Source organism: Urocitellus parryii, chromosome 7 (assembly GCF_045843805.1).
Source record: "Urocitellus parryii isolate mUroPar1 chromosome 7, mUroPar1.hap1, whole genome shotgun sequence".
NCBI lineage: Eukaryota > Metazoa > Chordata > Mammalia > Rodentia > Sciuridae > Urocitellus > Urocitellus parryii.
The window spans coordinates 58,158,530-58,176,671 of record NC_135537.1 but is presented as its reverse complement, the minus strand read 5'-3'; the positions used below and the strand labels follow the sequence as shown (position 1 = coordinate 58,176,671).

The 18,142-nt window shown below is 37.6% G+C and overlaps 1 protein-coding gene across 9 annotated transcripts in view; it reads right to left on the bottom strand.

Annotated features, from left to right (window-relative positions):
• The window catches only part of Stau2 (staufen double-stranded RNA binding protein 2), a 305,213-nt gene that overhangs the window by 33,726 nt on the left and 253,345 nt on the right, over positions 1 to 18,142 (bottom strand). The gene's annotated exons all lie outside the window — the stretch shown is intronic.

The following is an 18,142-nucleotide window of genomic DNA, read 5'->3' as shown; positions in this document are numbered from 1 at the left end:
ATGGCAATATGCATGTGCTAGACTCTTACTGGTTCATTTTTAAATCTCTTATAACTTGCCTTGAGCTGATGAAATGCAAATTAAAATGACTTTTATAACAATGCTGTATAAAAATTTGGATTCCTCATGTTTATTTCTTCTCATGAATGCCATTCTGAAGATTAAAAGGGCTTTGTGTGAATTTCTGAGGACTTGCTCATAACTATACTGCATTATAAGAAAATCCATTGAAAAACAGGTCACCCTGATTATTATGTAAGTTCATGACACAAAACAAATGTTCACATTTCAGTTTTCTAGGTCTTTCTAAGTGGTGAATGCCTTACTGTGATATTCTTACCATGACTTTGGCAAAAGTTTACTTTTTGATTTGTAGTCCAAGATTTTAAGACTTAGTTTTGTGGAAGTGTTTAGAAAAAGGAGTTGGGATATCTACTTCATTTGTGAAACTAACTTTTAAGAAGGTAATTTCCCTTGGTCCTGATTTACTCCATATCCGGGATGAATAAAAGTTTTGACTTTTGCAAAATGATTTCTGCTCAGCGAGGAGCTACAAAGGATGTAGCATAAAATAAGGCAAGTACCTTAAGTCTCATGGATTGACTCTGGGCATTTTTCATTTTAATCTTCCACAAAGGTTCACCAACCTGTATGTGTGTATAGAAGAGGAAATAGGCCTTCGTGGCTATGAAGCCAAGACTTCAAAGTGGAGCATCACGATCCTTTCCATTAAAAGCCAGATTTGTTATGAAACATCTTTAAGTCACCTATATTTTTTTTCCTTTTGATAAAGAGTTGGGTTTTTTAAGACCACACTTAACAAGTTGCCTGAACATTTGTTACAATTTCTGGCTTTTGAATGAAACTTTTCTGAGATGTTGCCTGTAGCAGAAGGCTCTGTTTTGTGGTTTTTGTTTTACTTTGTTTTGTCCATTTGCACACAAGCTCATAAGAAACAGGGTGACAGGCAGATTAGGCAGAACTGTTTCGAGAGGCTGTTCAAACTTCTAAGCTCACATGTAGCTGTAAAGCTGTTTCTCAGAAGTCTCCATTTTCTCCTGGAATCCTCTCTGAATGAAGGTCCTTGGGCTGCTTACTGTTCTTTTAGAGGGTGACACCTATTCTCTATTCTCCTTCACTTTGCATATCATTTTTCAAGCTTTCTGGGAAGCGCTGTTATACTTCTATGAAGAGACTCCAACTGCCAATCTTGAAATATTCTTTGAAACCAGTAACACCAGGTGCTCTGTTCAAGAAGGAAGGAGGCAGCTCCGTATAATATACAATGCAACATTTGTTCCCAGCAGCATTGGATTCACACACACACGCACACACACACGCACACACACACACAAACACACACACACACACACACACAAAACTGCTGCCTAAATAGCTCAATGTTTCTCTTGAAACACTAAGGGTTTCAGGAAATGCAAGGAAACTTTTAAAAACAAAGCATTAAAAAAAAGGAAACAGAAGAATCAAAGAAAACATGGAAAAAAAAAAAAAGGAACCCAAGTTGAACACGGCTTGTAATAACATACTTAGAAAGGAAGTCAGGAAGTTAAATGAAGTCATATCATCAACCTGTAAATAAGAATGATCTCTTTCAGAATGATAAAAGATCTACTCTTTGTAAGGAATTTTAGAGGTGTGGATTTGTTTTTGTGACATCATGTCAAGAAGATACAGCTAAAATGAGATCATCGCTTGTTGGAGATGCTACTATTTTCTCAGCATAATTTCTGAGAGAAACCAAAATCAGTGGAAGTGTAAATATCAACATGATGCTTTCTACTCTTGCTAGAAAAATATTTATTTTCCTTTTGAATTTTTACACAGCCTTGCTCATCAAAGAGCAGAGACTCACAAAAGAGAGAAGTCAGGTGGAAGGGAGAGAGGAGCCCACCCTGGCCACACGCTTGGACAGCTGCGATCCCTTCCTTTCCCTGCAGCTGGGGCAGTGTGGCCGAACAGCACTGGGGCATCCTTTTCCATTTTCAACACTTCAAAAAAACACAATAAATATCTCGTTTTCTTTTTGGTCACATATTTACTGTTTTCCAACACATGTAATAATATTGTATTAAGTGTTTAATGACCTTTTTAACCATAGTTTCCAACCATAAAATATAGCCCATCCTCCTTGCCTAACTTTTACATTTAGAAAGAATGTTTCTGACTAGAATGCATGCTAGTTCTATTATCTTTGTTAGTAGAATTATTGGAATGCTTTTAGTATTTTATTTCTTATTCGTTTTTTTGAACTAATTATCTCTTTCAAACTAAGTTTGGGTAGCTGCAAACCCCTTTTGGCTTTTGCAGGACAACATTTTAAAACTCCTTCTAACCTTCCCTAGGACTGACCACTTTGAGTTTATTGTGCCAACACTGTACAGCAGTAATTCTGTATATCCATCATAGCCTTGCTTGGTTGTGAACCTTGCAAACACATGTGCACACATGTATGTATGTGTGTGTTTTGCTTAATTACACCACATGGGACCTGATATTCCCTTTCCCTTGTTGTTTACTTTATTGCTGCCTACTTTTCATCCCTGCATTTAAAGGCAATGAATGCTGTCACAGGGCTCTTCCTGAAGGCTCTCATCTTCATCTCAACCAAATCATCACACACTCGGTATGCATTCTTGCATTTTAGACTTTGCACACTTCCAGACTTCACAAACCTGATGAGCAATCCATTACTCTAAACCAAAATACCATCATCTGGTCTCATGACAATTTTTCTGGGTGTTTCAGACTCATGAAGTCACCAATCATCTTTATTAATTTCATGTTCTATTAATTTTTTTTTTTTTTGGTGTTGAGGATTGAATCCAGGCCCTTGCATATGCTGGGCAAGTGCTCTGCCACTGAATGACACCTCCAGCCCTCACGTTCTTTTCATTTTAACATGGCTAGAAAATGTATGCTCTTCCTCCTTTTCACTGAAGCTCTGAGTCTTCAAAAAAAAAATGATTTTGCTATTATATCCCTGGTCTTTGTAATAAAATTCCTCTAGAGGAGAGGTGAAAGGGCTTGAGCAACGCCTTTCTTCCCTCTGGCTTATTAGAGAGGATGAAGGTTTCGGGGCAGGATGAAAGAAATAATCCAGGAAGGAAGCCAGGAAGAAAAAGGGGGTGGAGGGAAACTTAAGCCAGTGTCAAGAGGTTGGTGAATGGAAGAATGTGATACAGAAAAGGGGGAAAAAGGAAGCCCCTTCGGTAAATCTCACCAGAGATTTTCTTGAAGGCCTCTTTCAAAGGCTCTCCTCCATGGAGCCACCCTGGCCTTCCCACCTCTCACTCCCTCCTCATCCATTCGTCGTATCTGTTTCACTTGGTGCCCTGGCCAGCTTCTACTTTGTGTTATAGGTGCTGGGTGGCCTCTGGTAAGCCCTCCACTCATTCAACATGTCATCAAGGTGCCTTCCTGTTGCCAGGCGTTTTGCTCGATGCCAGGGGTGAAGAGGTGACTGTGGTGTGACCCGCCCTCCAGAGGCTCAGGCTGCGGGCTATCGCCCACAGCTCTGGCCCCTCCTATCATTCTCAAGTCTTCCTTATATACCTTTGCTCTGTTGGTGCTTTCCCTTGCCTGAATGGTCCCTCCTCTTCTCTTATGTTGTTTGTGTTTCAAGGCTCAGGTATAAACTCCTCAAGAAGCCTCTTTTGAACTTCCAGATTGAGCTCCTATAGAATATATGCACTTTTCTTCTAGCATTTTCCATAAACTAAAACCTTCTGTTTGCAACTCTATCGCTGCCAATGGACTTAGGGTAGATGTCATGCATTCTAATCTTTGTTTCTCCAAGCTCAATAACTATGTCTGTTCTATGGTAGATACCCACTAAAAGTTAGTTGAATTAAAAATTGGTAGTACTCTAAATTCAGCACAGTTCAGTGATACACGCATACCCATGTTTATAGCAGCGCAGTTCACAACAGCCAAATTATGAAATCAGTTCAGGTGTCAGTCAACAGCTGAATGGATACAGAAAATGTGGTGTATATACACAAAGGAGTATAAAAGTCATAAAAGAAGAATGAAATTATGTCATTTGCAGAAAATTGAATGGAACTGGAGGACTAAACAAGCTAGATTAAGAAAGTCAAGGGTCATGCTTTTTTTCATTTGTAGAAGATAGGGAGAAAAAAGGGATTTTCATAAAGAAAAAATAAAACCACTAGAGTAAAGGATGGAGATGGGGGTGGAGGAGAAGAGGAGAGAGAAAGGGGTTAAAAGGTATGGCGGAACAAAATTGACCAAATTATGTTATATGCATATATAAATATACCAAATGAATGCCACTATTTTGTATAGTTACAATGCACCAATTTAAAAAAAAGGAGTGAAAAAATTGATTAATTCTCCTCATAATGTCTTTCTATGGGTGGAGTGGGAAAGGTATGATTTGTCCCCCCCTCTTTTTTAATATTTTTTTTAGTTGTAGTTGGACACAATACCTCTATTTTATTTATTTATTTTTATATGGTGCTGAGGATGGAACCCAGGGCTAGGTGAGTGCTCTACTGCTCAGCCACAACCCCAACCCTCATTTATCCCCCTTTACAGGTAGGAAAACAAAGGGATGGAGATGAATGACCTGTCCCTAAATTGAAATAATGGTAGGATTGCACAAAAAAGCCACACCTCCCACTCTCTCCTCCAAACTCAATAGACTTGCTATGATAAAAGGGTGTGCCCGTTTACTCTGACTCCTCTTAGGGAGAGAGTTTGGATGGGAGACAGAAAAGGTTTGGAAGGTAAGAAGACGATACAGACTTGGAAAGAGGCCTATTTGGCACAACATGGAAATGACTGAAACAACCACATACAGTAGTTGACAGAAGACAGGCTGGGGCTAGTGCTGCTGCAGGGATTCTCCATGGTCAGCTCAAGGAAGGAAAGGAATGTTGGCTGAGGACAAGAGGGTGAAAAATAGATTAGCAAGTGACTGCTTCTACTGGGCAAGAACTCAAAAAACATCTGAACAGAGGCACCTGGGAAGAGTCAGATTAAGGCTGGAATCAAAGCAAGGCTGCTTGATGAACAAAACTGAAAACCAGAACAAATGGGAAGTAGTTGAGCAGATTTTGAGTGAATTTTCAACTGATGTGACTTCTAAATATACAGATATATTATTATTTTTCTTTAAAGTTGACCAACAGGCAGCATCCAGAAGTGGGAGGAGCCTGGTTGCCTCATTTGAAACCACAAGTTCTGCTTTTATGAATAAAAAAAGGGGATCTCAACAGAATAGAGGAAAGGAATCAAGAGGGACAGAGGAGGGGAGAGTATGGGGGAGTATTAGGGAATGAAATCTACCAAATTATGCTGTCCATATATAAATATATCACAACAAATCCCACATATGTATATGTGTGTGTGTATATAAAGTCGTAATGTATTAATTGAAATAATAATAATAATAATAATAATAATAATAAAAGGGAGACCAGCAGAGTAGAGCAAGCAGATCAGGGGAGGGAGGAAGTGAGTGATAAGATACTAGAAAAGAGATTGATCAAATTATGTTATGTGCATATATGAATATGGCATAATGAATCCCACTGCTATGTATAATTATAATGCAACAAAAACATTTAAAATTAAAAAAAAACTTTAAAAATTTTTATTGCATTCTATATATGCATTGTGTGTGTGTGTGTGTGTGTGTGTGTGTGTGTGTGTGTGTGTGTGTGTGTGTTTAGTCCTGCTTTTAGGCCTCTCAAAATGTATAGGTTCTATGACTGGGCAAGCCACTTAGCATTTCTGAACCTTAGTTTCTCCTTAAATAGTGAATATAATGCTTTCTGTTTACAAGGGTGTTGTGAAGATCAACTCTCTTTTTCATTAATAAGTTCAAGTTTGTTTCCAAATCACTACATTTGGGGTTAGAGCAGGTTGTTAGTTTTTCAGCAGCTGCTAGGCAGATAGCCCCTATTTCGAGGTATTCTGGGAAAATTACTACCAGTTTGGGTTTTATTTTTGTTTGGCCCGAAGGTAGAAGGGAGTTAGAAAATTTTGCATTAGTTAACTTAGGCCAAGTACTCCATATCCAGTAGCAATGGCATATGTGTAATAGACAGAAGGAAGGCAGCCTGAGACAAATATAGCTAAACAGTAGGTGTGGGGTGATGAATATAATTAGGTAGTAAATTAAATTAATAGAGATAGTGGCCTGAAAAGCACCCTAAGAGAAACCCCCACTAATTTCTAGCAATAATAATACACAGGCTGGTTTCCAGCAAAACCGAGTAGGAGGGTGAGTTACCTTGTGTTGTTGCTTGGAGTCTCCCTTTTGTATTATCTATTGTCACCATTTTCTTCTTACTCCATCCTCCACCCTCAAACCCTCATGGTTTTCAGCTCCTCTAATTCAGTACTTCCGAATGCTATTTTAGGGTAGGCTCCATTTCCTAGGGTTTTCTTTATCTTTATCTTTTCCCCAATAAGTTACTGTTCTTAGTTATTACTTCTACAATTAAAAAAAAAAGGAAGGAAGGAAGAAAGAAATTCAAGCTAAGATCAGGGCATATCAGTATTCTCTTATAATACTTGTATTCCTATGATGCTGGAATGCAAAGTTCTGTGGCTGGTTATATGTGTATGTTTGTGGGTGCTGCTGTAGGACAGAGCCAGTGGGAGAGAGTTTATGGATTAGGGGACCTCACATGGAATTTGTCAGATGTCACATATCTACATTGTTTCAGCTAAGGGCTAACCCTCTTTTAACAAAATCCAGGAGTGGAGGTGCAGTAAGGGAATGCAGAATGGATTTGCCTTTAATCAGCATGTGGTGTGATAGGACAGGGTGGTGGTGTACTAGAATTGGGTGGGGAAGGATAGATCTGTCAAAACATGAGAAGAAAACCTGATGTGCTAAGAAGAGATGACACTGGGTTTAAAATAAAGCTTCATAAAAAGCTATCCAGTTGGGCAACACCCAATCAAAATAGTGCCGCTAATGGACTAATTACTAGCACAGAGATATAACTGTGAATTACACACAAGAACAGAGGAGGAGGAGTGGGGAGAGGCAGAAAAGGATTGAGGGAGGTCTATTAAAGGTAGATGAAAATTTGGCTTCACATCAGATGGATAAACCAGGCCAAAGTTCTAAAAAAATGTCTTTGCTAGCTTATCTTTCAGTAAAATATATTCTTTTGTCCTGTGTGTTCAGCTATGAATGCATATAATTAGAAAACCATCAGTGAAAGCAAATATATAGATAAATTAGGGAATAATTACTCATAATATAAAATAAAATTATGAGTTTTACAAAAAGATTCTCCTTGAGGTTTCTTTAAGTGCCATTTAGAATATTCTTCAGTATGTCAAAGATTTTCATAAAGTAAGGCCAGCTCATATATTAAGAGAGAAAAGATTTCAGTAGAGTTGGTTCGATATAAAGAAATTCCAAGAAACACACACTACAAATAGACAAAGGGAAGTAGAAAGATGCAGCCCACTTTCAGCTGTAATACAGGGTCATTTTAACAGCCATGTCAGTAAGCTCTCACTTCACCATGAAGAATTCATTAAGTAGAGAGCAAGTCAATAAAAATGAGCTTTATTAAAAAGAACTGGTGTAATTAAAAATATTGGTGAAAACTAGCTCAGTTATGAAGGGGAAATGAGTCAGCAGAGAATTTTAAGAAATAAAAACATATACCACAGGATCTTCTCCCAATTTTAAGTTATTTTGGAAAAAGAAATCTGGTATGCTCAATAATTTGTAATAGCCAATGTGAATGCCAACATGATGGAGGAAGAAAGTGCTTATATAAAACTGTCATTCTTCCAATAATGGTGAATTACGGTATTGACAGTGCTGGCAGCCCTAGGAAGCTATCCTCAAGGACAGTGGGAAAGCCCAGCTCATGGCTGCTGATGGGAGGAGGCGATTTTCATTAATATTGTTCTGTGTTACAGTCTAAATAAGAATATTTGATCTCTGGAATACTGAAAGCTGCACACTGGGGAAATATATTTAAGATGAGAGGATCTTAGATCAAATGATATTTCTGTGGGAGGGGGAGGGAATATGTAGGTTGATCACATGTTAGAGCATCTACACATCAAAGGGCGGCAGAGTGGCTTTTCTATATGGCTTTTTAAAAGAATCGTTCTGTCTAAGTTCCTGTGGTCTTAGTCACCTGATTTGAATATGGTGCAAAAATCTACATGCCTTAAGACCAAGCAACACGTGTGCTTGGCATATTTGCAGGCCTTGGATATATGGATGTGCAAGGAAGGCAGAGGAACTGTGAGTAACCAGCACCTTTCTCCCTGGGGAGCTTCAGCTCTGTGTGGTCTTGTGATCTGAACTCTGGCCTGTAACACAGAGAAATAGCTGAGGGCTCGGATTAGCCAGTGATGCCACATGATAAGCCAGTGCCTGGACCAATACCTTCTAACAGAGTCCCATCAAAAGGATTAAGTGCTCACTAGCTAAGAAATAAAATTAAAAGGAAAATCTGCAGGTGCTCCAAGCACTAAAGAGCTTAGGGCAGTATTCTACTACCTGCCTCACCCTTGTGCCAAGGACATCAGGTTGCAAGACAGGGATGATGAAGAGGAGCATTGTGAGCTGAAGGGAGATGGAAGCAGTTTGGAAATTTCAGCTACAAAAGTCATAAATAATCCACCATCACATCAGTTAAAGGGGAAGGGGCTCTACAAATTGGAATATGATGTTTTCAATAAAACAATCTTTCTTGCCCACCTCAGAGTTGCTGAGATAAACAAATGAAATATTGTCTGCAAGAGTAATTTACGAACTTAAATCTTCTGATAATTTATTGTGGTATGTGGTCTAAAGAGTTAAAAAAAAAAAACTTGGAAGCATGTGGAGGGGGGAGTATCTGAAAATGGGTAGGCATTTATCCAGTCTCTGGAGACGGCAGGTATTTTCCTCTTGAAATATCTGCCCACGCGCATCACAACTGCATATTTTGGGGAAGTAAAAGGGATATTTTATCCTATAAGAAGTAAATAAAAGTTAGTGACTGGATTTGGGGGATGAGTTATTTCATGATCTGACTTCTGTCAACTCACTGTGTGTGATATGTCAGGAAAAAAAACCAGGGAAAATCTGGTGCATCTGAGACTTAGTCTTACTTAAAGAATGAAATGACCTTTAGCACTCACCATTCACAATCTACTGCTCAAAAGCAAAAACAAACCACACTTTCCAACTCTAAGTAGGTTAAGGATCCTGTGTTTTGCAACTTTGTTTTGTGGCTTCTTACACAGAAGAGGTGTATTCTGTTCATTTAATGGGTATGTTCGTTGTGGGGAGAGAGACCAAGAAAAGATAGGCTGGCTTGAGCTTAAATTAATCCATGACTTTTGATATATATGAATTTCTACTCAACATTCTCACAGATGAGGGATCTGTATGCCAGAATAGTACGAAAGGCAACATTAGAACAAAAGTCTCCCCAGTGGATTAAATGGTATGTATATTCATCAAAAGATAGAAGAATGTACATAATATTATTCATAACAGCCCAAAAGTAGAAGAGATAAATGTAGGATGGTCACATAATGGAATATCATACATCCTTGAGAAGAATGATGTGTGGCTATGCTCAACACTATAGACAGAGAGAATATTGAACGAAAAAAAAAAACACACACAAAACAGGACAATAAGATTCCACTTATGCAAAGTACAAAAATAAGCACAACTAAATTATGTTGTTAGAAGACAGAATAGTAATGATCCCTGGGGAGAGAGCATGGTGGGGCAGGAGGCTGCTGGGATATTAGTGTGTCTCTTGATTAGGATATTGATTACACAGTTGTGTTCAGTTGGTGAAAATACATCAAATGTACATTTATGTACAATTTTCTGCATTACACTGCATTTCAGTGAGATTTTTTTTTAAAAACGTGGATTAATCTGTAAGTTGATGGGATACAATTAGATTCACTTTGACTGATTCCCTGATACCAACTGTTCAAAACTTCCTAGTTCTCACAGATCAGGATGTAACTGATGAACAGAAACTCCATTTCTGAGACTTAGTAGCTAAGATACAGAGCATATAAATAAATGTTTTTACTCTTACTATAAATCATGGATTCAATAAATATATCTGTAAATTCATTGCATTTATAGAGACATGGATATTACTAATTCAACAGATGATATTTTGGTAATTTTTATTTTATTCCTTTTTTGAAGTGTCTTAAGAACTTTAGAAATTCCAAATCTCCTATATGGAAGAAATCTGGAAAAAATTGAATCAAAACCATCTTTAAATTTATTTAAATTGACAAAGGATTTTCCCACTGATATGTGATGAGGGTCTCATTTAATATTAATTTAGAATCATAGAAGATCCCTTTGAAAAGATGAATGAATAAAGAACATGTGGTGCATATACACAATGGAGTTTTATTCAGCCATAAAGAAGAATGAAATTACATCATCTGCAAGAAAATGGATGGAACTTGAGAACATTATATTAAGTGAAATAAATCAAACTCAAAAGGTCAAGGGTTGTATGTTTTCTCTCACATGTGGAAGCTAGCAAGGAAAAGGGGGAAAAAAAGGTAGTGGGGGGCACCTCATGAAAACTGAAGGGAGATCAGTAGAATAGAGGAAAGGGACCAGAGGAAGGGATGGAGGGAAGGAGAGGAGAAATACTGGGGATGGTATTGGCCACATTATATAGCTAAATTGTGTGCATGTACAAATATGTAATAACAAATTCTGCCACTATATATAACAATAATGAACCAATAAAAATATATGTAAAAAATAGTAAATGACCATATTGTAAGCATATCCTTTGACCTGCTGGGTACCAGGTGTCTGATCATTTTGTTGATCAGTCAGCTGGTACCCAAAAGGTCAAAGGATATGCTTATGGCCATGAGATGTTCAAAAGCAGAATATGGACTAACATTCAATTCCCTAACTACTTATCCAATCCATTTCATTCTAGCTTCTGTCATTCCTTTTACTGTTGATTCACAGAATTATGAACAAGTAAAAATAGATAATATGAAATTAAGTTATAATGTGACAACATTACAGTTTTAATTCATTGTAATATTCATATATTCTAAAGAGGAGGACTAACAAATTATGTGTTCCTGAGTGATTATTAATTTTTGGAAATTAGCTAACAGTTTAGAAACTCATATGTAAACAGTATCACTTAAAAAAATACTAATGCTTTTATATTGGAAATTACATTTACTGTGACCAATGGGGGCTGTGCAGCCTATTTTATTTTCTTATTCAAGAACATACATTGTCAGAACAGCACCGGATGACCAACCAGAATAGAATTCATCAGACCCTTCCACATGTGTCTGAAAACATAGCTGAGACCGGATTTGGTGTTACTACAGAGCAACTCACCTTGAGAACATTTGGCTATTTTTACCTGACAACACCCTTTGAAGGACTATTTACCTGCTGTGGGTCATTTTTCTGTGCAAACAGAAATAATCACCTGAAATTGAAACTGTTTACCCACATCATTCTCTTTCCCCGGGAGTCATACAGCTTTAATTTGCTTACTACAAAATAAGATGGATTTGTTTGGTTTCATACAATTTATTTTCTGGTCATGTACTGTGGTTAACATCCTTTGACTTGGTATTGTGACCCTTATTCAGATTATAAATATGTTTCATTTTTCATGACTGCATAACATTTATGATCTGATTCAATATACTTCTAACAATAGGACATGAGAGATTAAACTAGACCTTAAAAAATGGCCATCAATGAAAACAGAAATAATAACATAAAATACTGAGGTAGATGGTAATGTCTGACTGTATTTCCATCCTAAGGCTCCCAGATGATGGGGTGTAGACTGTACTTTGCTCTCAAGTCTGAAGAAATGGTTACTTCTCTCCTGCTATTGTAATCATGGATGCCCTGATGGCCAGAGGCCCAGTGGACATGTAAAGACAAATGCTCATAGCAGCAGTCAATCTGAGAAGGGGCTTCTGAGTACTGTAGAGATTTTAGTAGAAAGAAGATTAAATGCACACCTTTCCAGTCCTAAACAAGTGCAGAGGCATGAGGTGACATTAAATCATTTAACAAACAAGATTGAGCACTGGCTCTCTTTATTTTAAATGAGATAATTCATGACAGGGACTTAGCATGGTCACCAGTATATAACAAACACTTTATTTAAATATCACTAGGGTTACACCTCCTGCAGGAAGTGACATTAAAGCTGGCACTGGAAGGATTAACCTGCTAGAGGGGGTGTGGAGTGTAGAGAGTAGGGACAAAGGAAAAGGAGAACAGTATTGCCCTGAGACACTAAGAGGTTCAGAAGGGGGGGCATCAAATTACAGGGGACACGACGGGGCTACCGAGAAGCTCCATCATGCTCACTGCAGAGGTAAAAAATCCTAAAAAGCAAAGTTTTTCCCACTATAGGCTCTCATCTATTAGTTAGCTCTGAAATCACTTTTATTGGGTTTCTGCCAGCACTACTTTTTCAACAAAAGAGATCATAATAGAATAGGATAAGACTGAATAGAAAAATGCAAAGTTTGTTTATACATATATACTTGTTGGGTGGTGATGTTAAATTTACTTCTTATGTGAGTCACAGTCTAAAGAGCTTGCAGACTGCTTCATTGAAAGCATCAAAGCAGAGGAACGATAGGTCTTGTGCTTTGGAAAATCAGTTTGGCTGTTGTGCAAAAAGGAAAGGAGGGTGACAGATCTGGGTACAGGAGGCACAGTTGCAACAGTCAGGTGAAAATGCTGGTATTCAACTGGGCATGGGACTCATGAAGATGGATAGAATTCTAATGAGAGACACCAGGTTATGGGGGAGGACAAGGTTAGAAGAAGGTGTCAGAAATGCAATCCAATTGTCTTAGTTTCTGCCTTAGACAACTGGACAGGTCTTACTGTCTCTAGGCAAGGAATGCCAGAGCAAAAGAAGGTTAGGGAACAGAATTGATGATCAGATTAGGACATACTGAAATAGAAGTTGAAAATATAGAGAATGTGCTCAATTTGTATTACTTTCTCTATAGAGAAAATTCATTATAAATTGTTTATTGTTTGATAATAATAGTTATTTAAATGTACTAATGTTAGAATACATAGGTGTATGTGTGTGTGAGCGTGTGCAAGGAAATACAGTAAGCACATAAGGGATGTGCAAATGCCAAGAATTTAGAGACAAAGTTTTAAAAAGACATTCTAAAGCCAAGCCAATGCAAAGAAAAATCATTATTAGTAGAACAAGGTTTATAAAGGCTAAAGACATATGTATGAGCATCTAGCACAACACCTGATAGATCACAGATGCTCAAAACAGTTACTTTTTCTTTCCCTCTATTTTCCTATACCTCATCAATAGATCTTAAGGTACAGCTATTTACATGGGTAATATGACAGGACACTTGATAGCCAGATTTACAAATAATGCTATGATTCATAAAACTGAGTATATTCTCCTGTATAAAGGCAAGAAGTTAATGGACAAATTCATGATACATCTCTAGTAAATGTACAGAAACTTAACATATGCATTTTGTATATCTTGCCTCTGTCTCATTTTAAGCCTTTTCCTTAATTCCATCACCTAAAAATTTTAAAATACTCAAAATTTTTAAAAAAGTCCAAAGTCTATAGATAGGTAGGTAGATGGTTGAAATTGATGGATGGCTGTATTTCTAATTATTAATCCAAGAACCATGAATTTGGGTAGCTGGGTCAGTTCCCTGAACCTTGTTTCTTTCTTTTTCTAAAAGTGTTTATTATGAATTAAATTCAGATGCACAAATTAACAGAGAGTAGTGTAATGAAATTCCACGAACTCATGCTTCAACTTCAACAACTGCCAACTCATGCTCTATCTTGTTTTATCTCTGCCCTCACCCATACCCCCAAATCCTGATTAATTCAAAGCAAATCCCAACTATTGTATCATTTTATTATAAACGTTTTAGTATTAATATCCACAGGGTAAAAACTCTTTTTAAAAAGACAACCACAGCTGGGCATGGCAGCACACACCTGTTTTCCCAGAGACTCTGGAAACTGAAGCAGGAGGATTCCAAGTTCAAGGCCAGCCTTAGCAACTAGTGAGACCCTGCCTTAAAATAAAAAACACAAAGGAGTGGGAATGTTACCCAGTGGTAAAACACCCCTGGGTTCAATCCCCAGTACCAAAAAACAACAACAACAACAACAACAAAAAAAAAAAAAACCATAACCCAGCCAGAGTGGTGGCACACACCTTTAGTCCCAGTGACTTTTTGAGGCTGAGGTAGGAGAATCTCAAATTCGAGGCCAGCCTAGGCAACTTAGAAAGACCTTTAAAATCTAAAAATAAAATAAAAGGCTGGGGATGAAATGCAGTGGTAGAATAACCCTAAGTTCAACCCTACAATCTTTAGAACTGCTAAAAAAAATAAGCAGGATATTTTTCAATAAGGATATACTTAAATATTACACATCCATTTAGACCTAAAAAGAACACCTTACTGTGCATAATTGAAATAAAACCTGAAACTTCAAAGTTTTTGAGATGTTTTATAACCATTACATCTCTCAAAATTCTTGAGGAAAAGACATTAAAATGAATGTCCAAGGAGGAATTAAACCCAGGGGCACTCTATCATAGTCATGCCTTTTTATTTTGAAACAAGGTCTCACTAAGTTGAACTTGGGATCCTCTTACCTGTCTCTCAAGTAGCTGGGATTATAGGCATGCACCATGACACCCAGCCCATTTTAACTACTTTTAAAGTACGCAGCTCAATGGAATAAAGCACATTCACATTGTATAGCCATCGCTACCATCCATCTCCAATTTTTTTTCGTCTTCCAACACTGAAGATCTGTATCCACTGAGCATTAACTCCCCATTCCTCCGCCCCTACATCCCATGGCAACCACTGCTCTACTTTCTGTCTTTATCAAATTGACTACTCTAGAGACCTCATATAAATGGAAATACACAGTATTTGCTTTTTAAATTTTTTTTTTAAGGTGGACACAATATCTTTATTTTACATTTATGTGGTGCTGAGGATCGAACCCAGTGCCTTGTGCATGCTAGGTGAGCGCTCTACCACTAAGCCACAACACCAGCCCCCACAGTATTTGCTTTTTAAAAAAACTTTTTTTTAATAAAAAATGAAAAAAAAAACCCTTTTTTTTTAGTTGTAGATGGACACAGTACCTTTATTTATATGTGGTGCTGAGGATCAAACCCAGTGCCTCACAGGTGCAAGGCAAGCACTCTAACACTGAGCCACAACCCTAGCCCCAGTATTTGCTTTTTGTAATCTTTTTTCTTTTCACTTGGCAAAATGTCCACAAGGTTCATCCATGTTTTAAAATGCAGCAGAATTTCTTTCCTTTTTAAGACTAAATAGAATTACATTGTGTACATAAATCACATTTTGTTTATCTATGCATCCGTTGGTGAAGATGGGTATCTACCAATGGATGAATACACTTCTATTTTTTGGGTGTTGTGAATAACACTACTGGAAACATGGGTGTTCAGACATCTAAGTTCCTAACTTTAGCTCTTTGGGGTGTGTAGTACACACAAAAATGGAATTGCTGGACTATAGTTCTATTTTAATCTTTTTAGGAACTACCATATTTTCTGTTATTGATTTTTAATTTAATTCCAGTTTTGCAGAGAACATATTTGTATGAAGAGAATTTCTGTAAACCTTTTGAGGCTTGTGTTGTGGCCTAGAATTTTATGATCTGTAGATGAATGCCCCACATGGACTTGAAAACAATGTGCATGAGGTGCACATTGTTTGGAGAAGCGTTCTCTACGCATCAGTCAGGTCAAGCTGGTTGAGTGTGTTGAGTGTTCCATATCCTCACTGATTTTCTTCTACATGTTCTCTCCATTATTAGGCAAAGGTTGCTGAAATCTGACTGTAATAGTTAATCTGTCTATTTCTCTTTGCACTTCTATCAATTTTTACTTTTTCTATTTTGAAGCTCTGTTTTAGGTACATAAGCATTTAAAATAGTGTTCTCTTGATTAATTGGTCCCTTTATTATTATGCAATGATTTTCTTTATCTCTGATAATATTCTTTGCTCTAAAGTCTACTCTCCTTCATATTAATATAAACAGTTCAGCTTTCTTTTGATTTCCCTTGAATATCTTTGAATGCAGATAATACCCATGTATAAAACAGATGATCATCTCTATGAAAAATCTGATGAAAAGCCTAACACTGTTGCCCTAAGATGTTCTGAGTAGTTGAAATATCACCTCTAGAGCAGCACAGGCTCCTTGGACCACACTCAGCATCACCTGAGTGTGGTTAAAAAAGTAAATTTTCAAGTTTTGCTTAAGATCTACTAAATCCCAGAAAACTGTCTCTAACAAGTATACCTGGGAATTCTGAGGCATGCCAAAGTTTGAGAGTCACTGCCTGCACTCCCTTACAGCTTCTGATTCTAGAATAAGTATTTGAATCAAAATAAAATCAAACAATACTTCTTTGGAGGGAGAACCAACCAAAACTCTCCCTAGTTAGAAAGGTATTTCTGCAATCCACATTTCTATGTCGTTGCCCTAAAGGCCAATTTTTGCATATGTTAATCATATATTAATACTTCTGATTAAATATAACAACAGATTAAATAATTATACGAAGAACTAAAATTGGTTTTAAATAGAGCTATATTGCAGGACTACGGGGCAACATTCAACGCTTTGAATTTTCAGTTGTGGTTTTAAAGGTAGGAAATACTGCTTGTGGAAACATTATAATGAATTTTCACTGCATGTGACTAGTGAGTCTTGGGGATGAATCAGAGTTGGGTCTGACTCAAAAATTCCCTCCTTTTAAAACAACTCCGTAGGGCGGAACTTTTGTTTTCCTTTAGGTCTAGTACAGTAGGTGGGCGACTTTCTGAGTAAAGTTTTCCCACTGTGCCATTAGTCTGTGTATACATAGTCTTTTGAGTGCTATCCCAGGCAGGTGGGATTCTTTTTCCTTTTATTTAACTTTACTTTTATACCTGGGGAGCTTCTTTTGTAGCCTCTGGCCTATTGTTTTTTTAAAGCTCCTCTCAGGTATGGGCTGCACTTGGCTCCTCACACATATTAACTCATCTAATCCCCACTCTAGCCCCTCTGGGTGGGTATGACACGCCTTGTCACAGACAGTTGGAGTTAAGGGCCTCACTGCCAGGGAGTCTGCAAATGAGCTGGCAGATCAACTCCCTAATTCCAAGTCCCAGAAAACTCCCCCCAGGCCACCCTAGCAACTGATTGTAACTTCAAAGAAATGATAAAGGGAAAAAGAAAAACTCAGGATCTTAAAAAAAACAACAACAACCAAAAAACGTTTTTTAAGTTGAAAATTATAACAGACATTCAACAGTAAACAACTTAGTTTATTTCAGAACAGGACATGTTTCTAGGCATGAAAACAAAAATCCCAAACCAAACAACAAAAAAACCAAGGGAGAAGAAAGCCTTGGCCGTGCACTCTGAGATAACTGCATGCAAACACGCACCCTGCCACAAAAACCTCATGTCAAAGATGCTACTCCCAGGCACAGTCCCTGATGTCACTTCAGTATGCTGCCTTCCATTTAACATAGACTACTTATCTGTATTTAAAATGAAGTTTTATAGCTGGGTATGGTGGCGCATGCCTGTAATCCCAGCGACTTGGGAGGCTAAGACAGGAGGATCATGTTCAAAGCCAGCCTCAGCAATGGCAAGGGGCTTAGCAACTCAGTGAGACCCTGTCTCTAAATAAAATACAAAATAGGGCTGGGAATATGGCTCAATGGTTGAGTGCCCCTGCATTCAATCCCTGGTACAAAAAAAAAAAAAAAAAGAAGTTTTATCATCATCATCATCATTACTTGCAGTGCTGGGGACAGAACCTAGGGCTTTATGCATGCCAGGCAAGCCCTATACCACTAAGTGACACCCTAGCCTTCAAGTTTTATTTTTAATAGGAGTCTTTTATTTGGGTTATTGATTGAGACATAGCAATAATTGCAAATTGTAACATTTCATTTATATTTTATTAATCAAAACCCCTCATTTGCAGAATCATATTAAGAAATTAGAATCAAGTACTAAGTACTTATGCCAAGGTTCAGGTGTAAAGTATGGATG